The sequence below is a fragment of the Balaenoptera physalus genome (genome assembly GCF_965194825.1).
Source record: "Balaenoptera physalus genome assembly, chromosome: 1".
NCBI classification, from domain to species: Eukaryota; Metazoa; Chordata; class Mammalia; order Artiodactyla; family Balaenopteridae; genus Balaenoptera; species Balaenoptera physalus.
The window spans coordinates 33660035-33671592 of record NC_138882.1 but is presented as its reverse complement, the minus strand read 5'-3'; the positions used below and the strand labels follow the sequence as shown (position 1 = coordinate 33671592).

General features: G+C 43.6%; 1 protein-coding gene across 1 annotated transcript in view; it reads right to left on the bottom strand.

The window, feature by feature from the left end:
* Positions 1 to 4177: 4177 nt before the first annotated feature.
* The window catches only part of SLC45A3 (solute carrier family 45 member 3), a 39305-nt gene continuing 31924 nt past the window's right edge, over positions 4178 to 11558 (bottom strand). The window contains exon 6 of the transcript XR_014252882.1: positions 4178 to 10314. The gene's annotated coding sequence lies outside the window, so the exon portion shown is untranslated. The remainder of the gene's footprint in view (positions 10315 to 11558) is intronic.

Here is an 11558-nt window from a genome sequence, read left to right as displayed (position 1 = left end):
GATAAAAAAGAGTGGATATATGTATATGTATAACTGATTCACTTTGCTGTACAGCAGAAACTAACACAATATTTAAATCAACTATACTCCAATAAAAATTAATTTTAAAAAATAACCGATACCATAAATGAAAAAGGAGACATCACCACCCATCCTATAGATATTTAAACAGATAACAAAATACTATGAATAATTTTATGAAGATACATATGAAAACTTAGTTGAAGGGAAAATTCCTAGAAAAATAATAAAATGGACAAAAAAAAAGAAATGTGATCCTATCATCCCTTTGAAGGCTTTTGGAAGAGAATCATCACTTTAATTTCTAACCTCCTCCATCATAATACAGAGTAATTATAACACATAGAGGTATTCGTGGAAAAGCAATGCCAGCTAAAGATGTTAGCTTTTCGAAAATAATTTTATGACATATTTTCATTAAGAAATATGTGTTTTATGAGACTGACACGCTGCCTACTGCGCTGAGGAGGCAACTAAGAAATAGGTGTTTTAAAAGGAACATGAAACATCTGAAAAGCAATAGTGCTCTTGGACCCTACTACAAGTTTTTTCCTTGAAAAACTTCCATTTTAGAAACCAAGAGGGGGACTTCCCTGGTGGCGCAGTGGTTAAGAATCCGCCTGCAAGGGACACGAGTTCGAGCCCTGGTCCGGGAAGATCCCACGTGCCGCGGAGCAACTAAGCCCGTGCGCCACAACTACTGAGCCCGCGTGCCTAGAGCCCGTGCTCCGCAACAAAGAGAAGCCACCGCAATGAGAAGCCTGCACACCGCAACAAAGAGTAGCCCTCGCTCGCTGCAACTAGAGAAAGCCCGCACACAGCAACGAAGACCCAACACAGCCAAAAAATTAATTAATTAATTAAAAAAAAAAAAGAAATCAAGAGGAAAAATAAGAATTATTAAGGTAGGCTGCTTAAGGTACACGCATTGGAAACATTTGTTTATGGGAAGATTTCATTTTAAAGCCCCATACCAGGAACAGTTAAGGGTTGTAGAGTTCCTCTGCAAACTACCCTGCTGTGCCCAAACTAGCAGTAAACATCTGATTCAGCCTCAGGGTCTGTAGTTGTATCATAACCCCGAAGACTGAGCTGCCAGTATTGTCAATTGCAATGTATTTTTGGAAAAGAACCTACTTTGGGAGTTCTTAAATTAGTCATAGCAAGTCTGTCTGCTTTTAAATTGACTGGGTTTTTTGTTTGTTTGTTTTTAAACACGGTATATGTTGACAGCAGAGAAACCAGAAGAAAAGTGGATTTCAGATTAGTGAATTAAAAAAAAGTTTATTAATGTGCCTGTTTTTCCCACTCAGGATTCTATAAATACAGAATCTCTCTCCATGGTTCCTTACACAACAGATGGTTCTGTTTTTGCAAACTCCATGGTGGTTATATTGGTCAACCAAAAAGATTGTGCTTTTTTGTTATCTTGTTTGTCATTTTCCCACCAGATAGATGGATTCTCATGCTTAGCCTTAGCTACTCAGGGCTATATCACATATAATTTGCAGATTTTTTCAGTGTTTAAACACGTTTTCTGCCTGATCTGCCCTAGGTTGTATGTTTTAACCTTTACAGTTATCCCAGCCCTGCCACCCCAGTTCCCCCAATTTAATTACATTTCTAAGAAACAATAACAATAAGTTATGATCATTTCTTCTTAAGGCAACTTCCCCTTCCCTCGCTTCTATTTCACTGCCTCATCATTACACCAAGTTAGCACAGTCAGTCCTCTGTATCCAGGGGTTCCACATTCACGGATTCAACTAGCCTTCTGAAAAAAAATTCCAGAAGGTTCCAGAAAGCAAAACTTGAATTTGCTGCATGCCAACTATTTACATAGAGTTTACATTTCATTAGTATTACAAGTAATCTAGAGATGATTTAAAATATATGGGAGGATGTGCTTTATATTCAAATACTACTCCACTTTATATATGGGACTTGAGCATCCTCAGATTTTGGTATCCTCGGGGGTCCTGGAACCAGCCCTCCACAGATACTGAGGGATGACTGTATCCCTTTTTTCCTAAAGAAATATTTCATGGACTCTGACTCATTGAGCAAGTATGGAGCCATCCAGTTGCCTGGTGTGTCTTTCAGGCATGTCTCGCAGCACGCGAAATAAAGAAGAGATAACCTTTAAGTCAAAAGGAGCACCAGCAACCCCTAGGGATAGATGTGAGACAAAATTCACCACGTCTGAGATGAAAGAAGAAAAATCAGGGATCTCTGAGTGCTAGCCTTTCAGTCTCCCAAAGCTTGATCCTCCTGAGGAAATCCTAAGGAAATAATATCTTTCCTGGGCCTCACTTTCAACATCTTTGAAGATAAAAGAAAGTCATACCTTTCACTTCTAGTCTGTGGTGCATAGAGTAAAAGAAAAAGATGGTTGATCAAACTATGCCTGAACTCTTGTTAAATGATCCTATAGTTACTATATTTGTGAGAATTGAGATCTTGATAGAGGAAAAGTTATTTGAAAATAAAATACACGCTAGTTGTCTATAGAATTTGGCAGCATTTGCTAAGCCGTAATACCTATCAAGGGCCTAAAATTCACCAAAGACAAACAGTGAAATGATGGTTAGAAATGTCTTTTCACCAAGACTGTTATTCTGGGCAAATACATTTCATCCCCAATAATCAGAGAATATTCAAGGTCCAGAGAAAAATCCCTGAAAAGGTCCTTGAACAAGGTACTCGTGGCCTCTAGACTATGAGGCAAGCTCATAGCAACATCTTTCAGCCCCAGCTGTAATCTTCACACAACACATTGTTTTCCCAGAGAGGGAAACATGACGAGACATGAGTTATTGCAGTTACGTGCCTGGGGCATAGCAACTATCTAATACATTTAATGACCTGTCACAAACACACCTTCATATAATTTTCATCTTTAGAATCTACACCCGGGCTACTTCTTTCCTCCTCCACTAATATTTTCAACCTAAAATAATTTTATTGGTTTTGGGGGAATTCCCTGGTGCTCCAGTGGTTAAGAATCTGCCTTCCAATACAGGGGACGCGGGTCCAATCCCTGGTCAGGGAACTAAGATCCCACATGCCATGGGGCAACTAAGCCCATGTGCTCTATAGCGCGCACGCCACAACTAGAGAGCCCGCATGCGGCAACTACTGAGCCTGTGCACTCTGGAGCCCTTGTGCCACAAAAAGAGAGAAGACTGTGTGCTGCAACGAAGACCCGACACAGCCAAATAAATAAATAATAAAAAATAAAATTTAAAAAATAATAATTTTATTGGTCTTTGATAAATGTGTTTTCTCTAGGCTTATGAAAATTGGTGTGGAGTATGTTCTAGAGAAAGAGGAGGGAACTTCATTCCTAACTGCCCTTTAGAAAAGATATAACTTAATTGACAAAAGCTCATGAAATCCACCTTGTGTGTAACTGTATGATTCTAGGTGGCTTATCCAGCTCCTTGTAGGATACATATTGCTCTGAATTTTAAATTAGAAGTTTTGTTTCCTCTCTTGTATATATTGTGATAACTGGCTGGAAATTTTTTTTTCAATTACAATTAATTCAGGAACCACCAATACTATTCTTCAGCATAATACTAAGCTGTTTACTGTAGAGGAAACTCAAAGAGGCTTTGTTCTTTTTCCTAGGAACTTTCAGTCTTGGACCAGTGACACTGACACCCTCAGAGACCATCGTTACTATCTACGACTTCCATTGTTTTTAGAGTTCTTTCACATTATATATGTTGATCCTATTGACATAGACAAAGAATTCAGCAAAGGATCCAGAGATGATGGGAAAAGCAAAGTCAGGCTGACAAATGAAGGGGTAAGTGCAGCTCTAAACAGGGTTTCTTGTGGTGAGGAGGGATTGGGAGAGGGAGTGAAATTACCACCTCCCACTGCATTAAGGAACATTTCCTGAAAGAGGTGGAGTTTGAAAGACATGGTGCCAATTCAAAAATCTGTAATGACAGCTTTTTTCTTCCTTACTTTATCCAGCTGCAAAACAAAATTAGTTTTGCTGTGCTACAGAACTTAGCTTGTGAGTTGTGTACCCAATTTAGAAGTGTGACACAGCCACCAGCTCCCCTCTCTCAAGGGAAGAAAATTTGAATTCTGTCTGGGCTCACCCTGTGAAGTGGGAAAATTGTTGGGTCTGGAGGGCTTTTTTTTTTTTTTTAATTTTTATTTATTTTTATTTTTATTTTATTTATGGCTGTGTTGGGTCTTCGTTTCTGTGCGAGGGCTCTCTCCAGTTGTGGCAAGCGGGGGCCACTCTTCATCGCGGTGCGCGGGCCTCTCACTATCGCGGCCCCTCTTGTTGCGGAGCACAGGCTCCAGACGCGCAGGCTCAGTAATTGTGGCTCACGGGCCCAGTTGCTCCGCGGCATGTGGGATCTTCCCAGACCAGGGCTCGAACCCGTGTCCCCTGCATTGGCAGGCAGATTCTCAACCACTGCGCCACCAGGGAAGCCCCTGGAGGGCTTTTTTTCCTCCCCTCTTTCTCTCAGCTTCTCCCCATTCCTGAGAAAATGCAGCTGTGTTGCATATAACTGATCAAATATGTCTAGAAGTCAGATTCCAATGGGAGAGCCCTAAAGTAGAGGGAGAATAGGGGGTTCTGCCCGTGACAGAAAAGAATCCAAAGGCAAGGTTCCGTGGAGCAGAGAGTTCTGGTTAGATTTTGTTTGGAATTATATCCCTCGCCACCCTATGTACACTTGATCTTCGTTTCTTTGCTTTCTTCCCACCTCCCACCCCAGCCTTCTCTCTCAGCCTTATTCTTCTTCCTATGTCTACTTTTCCTTTCCCTTTATACCTCTGTTTATTAACCTTGCCAGGGGCCCCTTGAAAATATATTAACCATGATAGTGGTCCTTGGGCTTGAGAAGATTTCATGTAAAATTTTTTTTTAAGCATTAGCCATGTGCTGAACACTGCACTAGATGCTTCAGGAGACACACAGACGAGGGGGTAAAAACCACTATGACACAGGAAAGCACATTAAATAGGGGTAAAAACGGCAGGAGGCTCCTCATGTTCTCCACGGGCATCCAGGGTGTCTAGGATTTACAGAAAATTGGGGACGGGATTTGCAGGAAAAACATTCTGCTTGGAATGCCTTTTCCCCTGCCCTGCCCTGCCCTGCCCTGCCCCACCTGGCTATCTTCTACTTTAGGTCTCAGCTCAGATGTCACCTGCTCCAGGGAGTCCCCCCAAACCCCAGGCTGGGTTTGTGACCTCCAGTGTCTCCCATCGTGTCCCATACTGACCCTGTCTGTGGCACTCACCGCACCGATCTGAAATTTCTTATTTGTCTCTTTAACCCTTTGGACCGGGTCCTTGAGAGGTCTTGTTCCCCATTGCAGCCCAGCACCCAACACAGTCCCTACCCTGAGAGCTGCTCAATATACTCACGGAATGACTAGACCATCTAGGCGAAGGGCATGAACATACCTGACGCAGAGAAGTGCACTGGGGTTCAAGCCACCCATCCTAAGGGAACTTCCCCCTTCAACTCTCAGCCTATTTTTTCCTCTCTTTCCTTCCCTTTAGTATCAAGCTTCAAAAAATAATGGTTTATATTTGCCACCTATGCTTTCTCACCTTGCACTCACTCTTCAATCCACTGAATATGTCTATTGGCCCCACCATTGACTCTTCCCTAGTGGAGGCTACAGGCATCCTAATTGCCAGATCTGACCTCCCCTTTCCAGGCATCATCCTGTTCTCCATCTTTAAGACTAATTCAGACATCACCTCCTTAGGTAAACATCCCCTGACTTCCAAAGCAGGCTTAGATGTCTCTTCCTGGCACCTTCCCTGAAACACAGTTCTCTCTTGGCTTGCATGATTCTCCTTCTATCTCTCTGGCCAGTTTTTGTCTCTTTGGGGGCTTCTGTTCCACCAGCTCTGAAGAATGGGCTGTATCCTTGCCTTAGAGTTCTGTCTTTGGGCTATTGTGCCTCAACACACTCCCCACAAGGGACCTCATTCTCTCCAACACTTTGTTCACCACCCAAATGCTAATGACCCCTAAACTTTATCTCTGACCCTTACTTCTGCCCTGAACTCTGGATCCATGTTTCCAATTTCCTACAGGATTTTTTCACCTGATGTCCTCATGACCTGCCCTCCATCTCAGAATATACAACTTGAATTCACTACCTGCACCTGCCACACCTCCCCAAATCCTCCTTCCCAATTTCAGTTGAAAGCATTACCCAGACATTTCAGTCATCTCTAATGATTCCTTCTTCTTCACCCTGCACAACTGTTCACCATGGTCTATTGTATCTAATCTTTGGAATATCTCACATCTGTCCCCTCCTCATGCCTGTCCCAAAGGCGCTCACCATCTCTTGCTAGGACTATTGCAGTAGCCTTCTAACTTCTCTCCTGGTGTCCAGGCATTCCAGCCCATCCTCCACATTACCACAAGGAAATTTACTGAAACCCACATTCAATTATGTCACTCATCCATTTTAGAGTGTCCAGTGATTGATTTCTCCGCTGCTTCCAGGATAAAGTCCAAACTCTGGCCTGACAGGCCTGTGAAGAGCAAGGTTTAAAAAGGCCATATCATCCTTCAATGTTTCCTATTTCGATTAGTGACCCTTTACAGTCTAGCCCTTTTTCAGCCTAATCTCCAGCCTCACACACTAAAGCACTCAAACACGTCAGGCACTTCTAGGACTTTGTGTATGTAGCTCCTCAGCCTGGAATGTCTCCTCCATCGCATGGAATTCCTTGAAAGCAAGTACTGTGTCAATCATCTCTATATACCCAGTGTCTCCTAGCCTAGTGCCTGGTACATAATAGGGACTTTAGTAAGTACTGAATGAGGAACTCGCACTTCAAGGAAGGCCCAGCTCTCAAATGTTACTTCTCTATTTCTCCTGACCACTGCCCACTTCCACCCCAATTAGATGTGATTGTTCCCTCCAGCCTTCATCACTTAACAAAAATTTCATGAATTCCTGCTAAGTACCAGGCCCTGGGCTAGGAGAGAGAGCCACAAGGAACCTCAGTCTAGGTAACAGACGGGCCAGCAAAGGATTAGAACACTGAGATAAGTGCTGTGATGGGGTCCTTCTGTCATACACCTTTCCTGTAGAGAAATTAACATGAAAAGCCAAATCATGACCATCATGCTAATTGGTGAGCATGGTGTTTGGGCAGAGGGAGGTGGGCTAAATGAGTCAAATGTTCCATGATGTCTTAGTCCATTCAGGCTGCTATAACAAAATACCACAGACCACGTGGTTTATAAACAACAGAAATTTATTTCTCACAGTTCTGAAGGCTGGGAAGCCCAAGATCAAGGCACCAGCGTGGTTGCATTCTGGTGAGAGCCTGCTTCCTGGGTCAGAACCAACACCTCTCTGTGTCCTCACAAGGTGGAATGGGCGAGGGAGCTCTGTGAACTTTCTCTTGTAAGAGCACTAATCCCACTCACAAAGGCCCCACCCTCATGACTTAAGTACATCCCAAAGCCCCCACCTCCTAATACCATCATCTTTGGGGATTAGGATTCTCATATACGAATTTTGGGAGGACACCAACGTTCAGACCATAGCACATGGTAACTAGATATGCCAGCTGCACAGCAGGGTACTGGCAAGGGAGCCCCTTCTGAACAGCATGGGACCGATCACCCCCAACCCCTTCCTCATCTGGTCCCCCCTTTCAGCCTCCACCTGGCCATCTCCCTTCTGCTGACACGTTCCCCTTAGCCATCTTAAAACAATCTGCTAGGTGCTAGCCTAACTCTGCCTGCTCATCCAGATTCAGATATCTAACAGAAGAGAAAGAGAAGTGTGTACCTCTTTACGGCCTATACAGCATTCCACTTTGTATTACAGCCATTTGTGCCCTTGGGACGGGGACTTTAGTTTCTCATGCTGAATAGAGTGCTTCATACACAACAGACCAATCTGTTTGGTTGGATGAATGCTCATAACAAACTTCCTCAGACTCCTCTATCCGTGACAACTGACCATCATTCATAGCTTCATATCAGAATCTCAGGGTTAGAAAGTGCTTAAAAATAATGTAGACCAACCAACCCTTAATGCTTACCCTGCACCAAGCACTCGTCCAGCCCATGCTTCAGTGCCTCCAGTGCCGGGAGCTCCCTACCTCCTGAAGCAGCCCATTTACTCTTGACTATCAAAATCTGTATTCCTGTAACCTTCCTCCAGCCCCCTGGCCTCAGGAGAACACAGAACAACTCCATTCCTTCCTCCACAGAACAGCTCTTTAAATAGCTGAAGACTGCTCTCAAGTCCCCTGAGGAGTCTCTTCCCCAAACTAAACACGTCCCCATTTTCTTCGCCTTCATCGTGTAATGGGATTTCAAGTATCCTCACCATCTTGCCCGCTGCACTTGCTCTAAACAGGAAGGACAATTATGATACTGGCCAGATTGGCATAACACAGCTTTCTTTTTCAAGCTGTTGACCCAAAGAGAAAACTCAATCAGAAGCTTTATACAAGCAAAAAGCAGAAAAGTTACACATAAGGTTTGAAAATAGGCTTCTGGTCACCTCATGACTCCAAACAGCCTCTGCCCACTCTACCCACAACACATCCTAATGTAGCCAGGAAGGCAGACACATGCACACAAAATGTTATTTTTTTTAATTAATTAATTTAATTTATTTATTTTTGGCTGTGTTGGGTCTTCGCTGCTGCGCGGGCTTTCTCTAGCTGCAGCGAGTTGGGGCCACTCCTCACCGCGGCGCATGGGCCTCCCACCACGGCGGCCTCTCCTGTTGCAGAGCATGGGCTCAAGGTGCACGAGCTTCAGCATTTGTGGTGCACGGGCTCAGTAGTTGTGGCTCCAAGGCTCAGTAGTTGTGGCATGCGGACTCAGTAGTTGCGGCTCGTGGGCTCTAGGGCGCTGGCTCAGTAGTTGTGGCACACAGGCTTAGTTGCTCTGCGGCATGTGAGATCTTCCTGGACCAGGGCTTGAACCCGTGTCCCCTGCACTGGCAGGCAGACTCCCAGCCACTGTGCCACTAGGGAAGCCCCAAAATGTTACTTTTTTAAAAAGGCAAGCATTACTGCTAGAAGTCTGTATTTCCAGAAATATCTTGCAAGCTCACTGAAATTAAGGATTGGGCCAGCTCCAGCCACTCATGCCCTCAGATGTGTAAAGTCTCAGCTTCCCAGCACAACATAGACGACAGTGGTCTGGACCAGCTCTCAAGGTCATAAGGAGGTGAAGTCTGTGGGCCTGCCCTACCCTTCCTGGACCCCACCTCCCACTGTCCCAAATGCTTCCTCCTTTCACTTTTAAAAACCAAACTATGCCCATCGTGCATGGCTTGCTTCTGTCCACCTCTGAAACTCTCATTCATCAAGGATGCCCTTTCTAAGAGGGTTGGAACTATGTCTATCTTTTCACCTTGTACTCTTGCCTTCCCCCACCAAAAACTGCTCTTCAGAAAACATTTCATCAAGTCATTTATATTCTCTTATGAATTCATATCAGTATATTATTCTCCCAGGGATATTTGCATTTTAAGTATTCTTTGTAAATATGGTTTCCAGTTAAGGAGATTCCAAGCATCAGCTAAGTAGTGAACATGGTAGGTGGAGTATGCCATGGGAAGACCCTTCCTTCTTGGGCTGCAGTTTCATCATCCATAAACTGAGGGAGGTGTTTGATGCCCAGCTCTGGCATCTGTGAGTTGATGATTTACCTGGTGTTAGTAAGACCTCATTCTGTTAGTCACATTTCTCCAGAGAAACAGAACCAGTAGGATTTATATACAGAGAAAGATTCATTATAAAAAATTGGCTCACACAATTATGGAGACTGACAGGTCCTAAGATCTGCAGGGTTAGTTGGCAAGCTGGAGACCCAGGAGAGCCAGTGGTGCAGTTCCAGTCCAAGTCTGAAGGCCTGAGAACCAGGAGAATGGTGGTATAGCTCCAATCTGAAGGCCAGCAGGCTCAAGTCCCGGGAAGAGCTGATGTTTCAGTTTGAGTCCAAAGGCAGGAAAAAAAGTTGATGTCCCAATCTGAGGGCAGTCAGGAAGAAGGAATTCCATTTAACTCAGAGGAAGCTCAGCCTTTTTTGTTCTATGCAGGCCTTCTACTGATTGGATGAGGCCCACCCACGTTTGCTTTACTCCACCTACCAATTTGTGTTAATCTCATCCCCAGACACCTTCACAAATACACCCATAATAATGTTTGACCAAATATCTGGGCACCCTGTGGCCAGCAAGTTGACACATAAAATTAACCATCACACTCGTAGAAGTAGAGTATGGTCACTCGAAAGGCCTGGCCCTGGTTGTGAACAAGAGAGACATCGGATGGGAAATGGCTTTGAAATCCCGGACATTAAAGGCAAGGTCATCCTTGGTATTTAACTCCACCCCTTCCCCCTACCACCTGCCCACCACCCCTACAATTTCTTTCCACTCCCACTTCACAACTTTAATTTTTCTTTTTCTATGTTAAGAAAATTTTACAAGCATTTTAAGGAAAATATTATCCATAAAATTCACAGACATTAGTAAATTAAATTAACTACTTCCTTCTATAGCATACTGAAACAAAAGTCACAAACTCTCTCCAAAAAAATGTGAAACCACTCACACAGCATTACTAAACTGAATCTAAAGGTCGAAAAGAAGTACTACAATAAACCACACAAAATGCAAGGCAAAACACAGCCTTCATCTTCAGACGAACCACCTGATCTTTGAAGCAGAGGTGTTAAACTGAGGTTGTCCACTTGCTTAAAAGTAAGATGGCTTTCATTTGCCCATCGATTTTGTTTGCTCAACAATTCGTTGTAGCTACAGACCTAGATATGGGGCAACACAACAAAGAATAAGATGCAGCTTTAGCCCTGGAAAAACTTGCTGGCGGAACAGATTGCAAATGCCTGCTTGGGCCCATCTCATTTACCATTGCTTCTCCTGGGAAGCCCTCTCTGAGCTGCTACCACCAAGCCTTATCCCAGACCGGGCAAGGGCCCCTCTATGCACTCCCCTAGCCCTGTGCCCCTTGTCATAGCACTGTCACACATTCTGTAATTGCTTCTGTGTATCTCCAAACTCCTCACTGGTTGGGGACCTCCAAGAGGGCAGGGACTGTTCCTATCTTTCCACCCTGCCACAACTCTGGCACATGGTAGCTACTTAAAAATTGTTTGTGAAACGAATTTGTAGATGAATAAGCCAAGTTTCTTTTCTTAATTTTTATTGGAATATAGTTGATTTACAATGTTCTGTTAGTTTCTGCTGTACAGCAAAGTGAATCAGTTATACATATACATATATCCACTCTTTTTTAGATTCTTTTCCCACATAGGTCATTACAGAGTATTGAGTAGAGTACCCTGTGCTATACAGTAGGTCCTTATTAGTTATCTATTTTATATATAGTAGTGTGTATATGTCAATCCCCATCTCCCAATTTATCCCTTCCCCCTTCCCCCCGGTAACCATAACATTGTTTTCTACATCTATGAGTCTATTTCTGTTTTGTAAATAGGTTTATTTGTACTATTTTTTTAGATCCCA